This window comes from Elephantulus edwardii, unplaced genomic scaffold (genome assembly GCF_000299155.1).
Source record: "Elephantulus edwardii isolate Elephantulus edwardi_28Jun2011 unplaced genomic scaffold, EleEdw1.0 scaffold00029, whole genome shotgun sequence".
NCBI classification, from domain to species: Eukaryota; Metazoa; Chordata; class Mammalia; order Macroscelidea; family Macroscelididae; genus Elephantulus; species Elephantulus edwardii.
Genome location: NW_006399779.1, coordinates 5,050,686 through 5,056,906, shown reverse-complemented (window position 1 = coordinate 5,056,906; position 6,221 = coordinate 5,050,686). Strand labels below are relative to the sequence as shown.

The 6,221-nt window shown below is 38.7% G+C and overlaps 1 pseudogene; it reads right to left on the bottom strand.

The window, feature by feature from the left end:
• Positions 1–3,946: 3,946 nt before the first annotated feature.
• Positions 3,947–5,473, bottom strand: LOC102869943 (annotated as a pseudogene).
• Positions 5,474–6,221: the final 748 nt, after the last annotated feature.

Genomic DNA, 6,221 nt, shown 5'->3' with positions numbered 1-6,221 from the left:
TATTAAGAATTCTGACTCTGAATCAGTGGATTTATTGTCTCCTATGGGCTTCATTGAGATGTTCATTGAGACAGGTCAGAGATACACTGAAGACATTATGTCTGACTTACTAAAACCAATATCAAATGAAGTATAAAATATTAAGAAATTATTCATCCACACTTTAATTGCATTTGTTTTGATCTATTCAGTCACTCACTATGTATCAGGCACTCTTCCAGGCACCAGAGACACATAAGAAAGTGTGCGTGTGTGCAAGGGTTTAGGGACAATTTTTGAGTCCACGTTGACTCACAGGTTGTCTAACCACGTGGATAAAACAACCAATTGACACTTAGAATTTTTTTCCCTTAAGAAATTTCTTCAACTCAGGTCCTGAGAGGAAAAAGAAAGTAATCTCCTTAACCTCAAAAATGTAGTAGTAGATAAAGGCATCAGATTTTAAGTTTGGCAAGCCATGACCTGAGTGCAGGCTTTCTAATTTTCAGGTTGCGTGATCTTGGAGAACTATATAAACTCTATAAACCTCAATTCATTTTTCTTCACAAATAAGAGAAAAATAATAGCTCACATTTCCAAAATACTTTATGCCAGGCACTGTTATATACAATGGTTTATGAAATGTTTGCATTTACTCTGTATAGTAGATATTATTATGACGTTGGTTATGGTAATAATGATGTTGATTTAACAAATAAGAAAACAAAGGCAAAAAAAGAAGATATGTAACTTTCTTTAGAGTTAGCCTAAAAGTTGGGGGTTTTAGCTATTCAGCTTCTGGTCTCCAGTTACCTTAATTATAGGCACCTGGTCTGGCAAATCAGTTTAGTCTTGCAAATCAGCATCAGCTGTGAGACTAAAATAAGCGAAAGAGTGCTTTCCATACTGAGCAGCAAGGCTTGAGGTGAGCAAGGCTTGTAGTGGCAAGACCCTGGTGAGAATGAGACCCTGGTGGTAGAGAGACTGTGGCAATGTTGTAGACAAATGATGGCAAGATGTGTCCTGAGGTCTCTTGCATTTGTGCTTGCCAAAATTAAAGGTTTTGCTGTTCTTGCTAGACGCTTAAAGAAGTTGACTTATAACTTGCTCAGTGCCTATTTGCTTGGAGACAAACCTTGATGGAGGAAGGATTTGGATTTGACTGCTGAACTGAAACTGGAGCCTGAACTTATTAAGGAATTGTGCCTTGGGACTACTTAGCTAAAATTTGGACTAGTATTGTGAGATGTTCTTTGCCTCTCCCAATCACCTCCCTAACAAATCTCATTGTTGCTACCATAACTGTGAGTCTGTGAGTCAACAACAAGTAAACAAAGCTCTTGCTATTCGTGTGGCTCTAGAAACAGCATGCGGCTGGACCATGGGCTCTTCATATGCTTTCTGTTCTGGGGCAGTAAAGGGCTGTGTTATTCTTACTCCCTCTGGCCCTTTCAGAGAGATGCTCACGGCCCTGTTTTCTGCTCCTTAGACACTTTCCCAAGATCGCACAGTTAATAGGAGAAAAGCAGAAGATTGTACTCTAGGGATTGGATCTGAGAATATGCTTTTAACAACTATGCTATACTGCCTTTCATAGATTATAGTGTGACCTCATTCTAGGAGACTGCTGTAAAAATAAGAAAAAGATCCAATATGAGGACCATCAGCTGCTGGTGGTGGTTGTTGTTATTAATGACAGTGGTAAATTGAGTCCTTTTTATTTTAGAATCAGTATGCACTGATAAATTCTTCTAAGAATTGAAATATTCATCTAAGTAATAAAGCACTGGTCTGTTCATTTGCTGTACAGAGGTAACTCGTGGTTGCTGTGATGCTAAACACTGTGACACTTATGTGTCAAATATGATAAGGGTTATCTATGGTGGACTTTGTTTGGTGATGCTCCCTATTAAAACAAGCTTGGAAGCAGAAGTGGCATTGACTTCTGAAATAGCTTGCCTCCAGAAACTCTATGAACTTGGAGAAACAATGAAAGTTACTCAAGTGTTCAGTTCTTTTGTTCAAAGGGTCACTATGAGTTGTTTACGACTCAATGGCACTTTACAACAAAAACAGCAACATGCATTGATACATTTCTCCTTGCAGGTAATTGATCTTTAAGAAAATGTGAAGTTTTTCTTCTAATTTTGAATTGGAGGCATTTTCATGGAAAGTGTTTCCCTGGCTAAATACCTAAATACTATGAAATGATTTTTGAGCTTTTAGTGCCTTCTAGTAAGTTCTGACTCACAGTGACCTAAGTGTCTAAGAATGAAGTGATGCTTTCTTTAAATTTCTAAATGATCATAATAATAACTTGAGGGTTGTGTAGTTCTGACTTTAACGCATGTCTCTAGTGGCCCACTGGTAAGAAGCCACTCAGTCTTTCTGTTATTGTTGCATTGTCAAGTCAGAACCAAGCCATAGCTGACCTGCCAGTGGGTTTTCAGAGGCTGTAAATAGCATGGGAAGGAGATTGCCCATCCTTCTCCCAACAAGCAGCCAGTAAATTCAACCCAAATTCCTTCAGTTTGGCAAAACACCCTCTTACTCTTAGACCTTCGTTAGAGCTCCCTTTTGTCCCTATGGATTTGCCTTTTTCAGAATGTCACTAAGTGTCACCCTGTAGTATCTGGAACCTGACTGCTTTCATTTACATAACATCTGAGATGCAACCACGATGTTCCATTATATGGAAGATACCATGGTTTCTGCTATATTCATCTGTTAAAGCATGTCTTGGTTGTCTTGAGCTATTCTCAATTATGAATAAAATTGCTATAACTAAAAAAATTTTTAAAATAGAATGAAATGAAACCTTATCCTGTACCATGCTCAGTGTGTTCATTGTTCCAGGTACTGAGTCAATTCAACTCATTTCTGGTCTTCCTTACCTTCATTGACCGTCAACTCTTTCAAGAACAATGTTTGTTATATTTTAATTTTTTTCTTTGAGTGAAAGTTTTCAAATCATATTGAGTTTTCATTTAACCATCCATACACATTTTGTTTTACAATATTAATTACAATTTTGATTAATGTAATCCATCAATTACAATATCTGATCAAGCCCTTATTGTAGATTGTCTCTGCCTTTACCCAACATATGTATATACTAATTTTTAAACCATCACCACCCCTATCTTCCTTCCCATCACTGGTAACTACCCAAGGTTGATCATGTCTTGTGTGGAAACATCCTTAGCTTTTTGTGATAGTGATCTTATACCATACCATAGTCCTTTTTTGACTTGCTTATTTTTCTTAAAATAATATGATCTGAATGGACCCATGCAGTGTATCATGAGGGATTTTTTTTAAGTCACAGATTTTTATTTAATCTTCAACTCCCCTTTCCCTCAACATGCACCATTTGAATATACGCTTGAGAAGCTATAAAATGTACCAAACATGTACCTCTTCAAAAGAATTCATTAAAAGATTTTAAAACTTTTTGGATTATCTAAAAGGTGAAAAAATACAAACAAGAAACTGATTCACTCTTACTTCATGGATCCATTTACTAAACCAAAAAACAAAGTTTAAAAGCAAGAACAAACACAAACTGTTTACTGATGGGGAGGGAAAGATTATTATCCATGGTGTCTACTGATTCAAAAGGGAGAAACAAAGCTGTCATTAGTATCCAAAACCTGGTACAGGTAGATCTGTTTTTATAAGTTTATTTTCTTTTCTATTTTTCACATCCAAAATTTCTAAATGCTATTTTGGAGGCACAGCAGATTCGGTTCCAGCACTTGGTGAAAATAATTCACAAGCTGTGACAAAAGTCTGTCATCTTCAGGGCACAATTTTGTTTATGTACACTGGATGTACATATTTCTTTTATATTTGGCTGTAGTGGATGGCCATGGTTCAAGTCGAACCACAGCAGTATATGCTTCAAGGACAGTAATTTTGGCCATGTTCACATTCATAGTCGGTCAATGGCTTCCAACTAGTAGCACTAATCCTGAAGGTCTAATACACACACTGAACTATCTGACAGTACACTGGCTCCAACTCTATCTCCTGCTGCATTCCAGCAAACTTCAAATATTCCACCTTTCCCCTGTAGCTGTGAACTAGAGCACCTATCTATGTGTTCCAGATGTGCACACATTTGTCAAAAGAACCAGTCGCCAGATACCTGCCACCAGGACTGCAAACCACACTGTACACAGGCTCTTGGTGTTTTGTCAAAGTGTGAATGCAAATGCCTCGGCCTACATCCCATAACCTAACAGTAGAATCCAAGGATGCACTTGCCAACATAAGGTTAGCATTTGGATTATTTGCTCCTTGTCCTATTGTACTTCATTTACTAGTATAAATTTCTTTATTATGTGCTTGCAAATCATGGACACAACTGTCTTGCTTCATACATCATATCTTTAAAGTCATGTCATCAGAACAGGAGGAGGCCAGGAGGGTGCCAGTTAGGCCCCGTGGGATAGCATTTACTTCATTTGTATGTCCCTGGGATGTTTTAATAGGCTTGTCTTGTCCTAATTTACAGACATGAATGCAGTTATCAGCACTACAAGAAGCAAAGGTGGTGTTGCTCTGCCAATCAACAGCCAGTGCTGGTGCTGAAGGGAAAGGAAATTGTTATTTGGCTTCGTGCGTACATGTGTCCCAAATAAATGTAATCTTGTCTGCTCCAGTACTTAGGATAAAATTTCCTTTCTTACTCCATTTTAATGCAATTATAGGGCCTTTATGCTGCCCAAAGGTACTAGAAAGGTTGCTCTCTTTCATCCATATGCTGGTAAGTCCATCATATGAACCACTTGCTAGAGGCGTAACTTCACTATTCCAATCTAGAGATGTTGCATCTCTAATGCTTGGAACATCCGCCCTCCTTCTTGTACACAGTGTCTAAGTACTAACTGTGTGGAACCTTTTGTGCCATTTTCACTAAGATGCCACATTCTTGCTGTTGAGTTTCCAGACCTGGATGCCAAGGGATCACTAATAGGAGTCCAGGCAGAGATGAAAACCTCAGATTCATGACCCCGTAACACCAGAGCTTTATTAGGAGGGATTTCAAAATCCTCGTCCACTTCCATCATATCAGCATGATTATTTGCTATAGTATGTGTTCTGTTCTCCTCTCCGTTTGCTGTGATTTCTCCATTTTTTTGTAGATCCTTGTTGGTTTGTTGCAGCTGCAGCAGCTCCTGCCTGCTGTTCTGTGAGTTTATCTCTAAGTTTGTCGTGTTTACATCAGGTATCACAGCATCTAACAGTGACAAAGATTCTATTGATCAACCATCAAAATGCCATCTTCATTAATACTAACTTCTGCCTCTACATACTGTAGACCTTTCTGGATGATAGAAATCAATGCAGTAGGGGAGACAAGAGCACCTTTTATATTAGACTGACTGATAGGGCTTTCTATGCCAAAGGTTAAATCAGAGTAAGAAAATCGTGATTCTTTAAAGTATCTATATACCAAGAACTTCGCTTCATAACTGCTTATACTCATCTTTATTCTCACTTAAACCAGGATGTCACAACACAGAATATAGTCCTGGACACTGCGGCCTCCAACACCACTCCCCCGTCCTGGGAAATGGAGGCACAAGAAAATTTGCCTCTCTTCAACCACCTCCAACAACCCCCAAAATAGCCCCTTTTGGGAAATAAGAGGTAATTATAACCCCAGAGAGTGGAGGGCACTGGATTTGGGCACCAGCAAGTGGGTGCAGGGAAACTTGTTGCCTCATGAATTCTTTATTGCTTTTTACTGTTGTATAGTATTCCACTGTGTAGCTAGCCTATGGTTTCTTTATCCATTTGTCCTCCAGTGGACACTTGGTTTTTTCCATTTCTTTGCTATTGCAAACAATGAATATTCCTCTAGGGCAGCTCTCAATTTTGCAATGTATACCTAGTAGTTCTTCTGGTATTCCCATTCTTCTCAGAGTCAGCCACAGTTTGTTATGATACACACAGTCAAATGCCTTTGCATAATCAATGAAACACAGATAGATATTCTTCTGGTATTCCCTGCTTTCAGCTACGATCCATCTAACATCAGCTACAATATCCCTAGTACCATGATCCCTTCTAAACCCATCCTGGACTTCCGGCAGTTCTCTGCTGATGTGCTGTTCCAGTCGTTTTTGGATAATCTTCAGCAGAATCTTGCTTGTATGTGAAATCAATGATATTGTTCTGTAGTTTCTGCACTCAGTTGGGTCACCCTTCTTTGGGATGGGAACAAATATAGA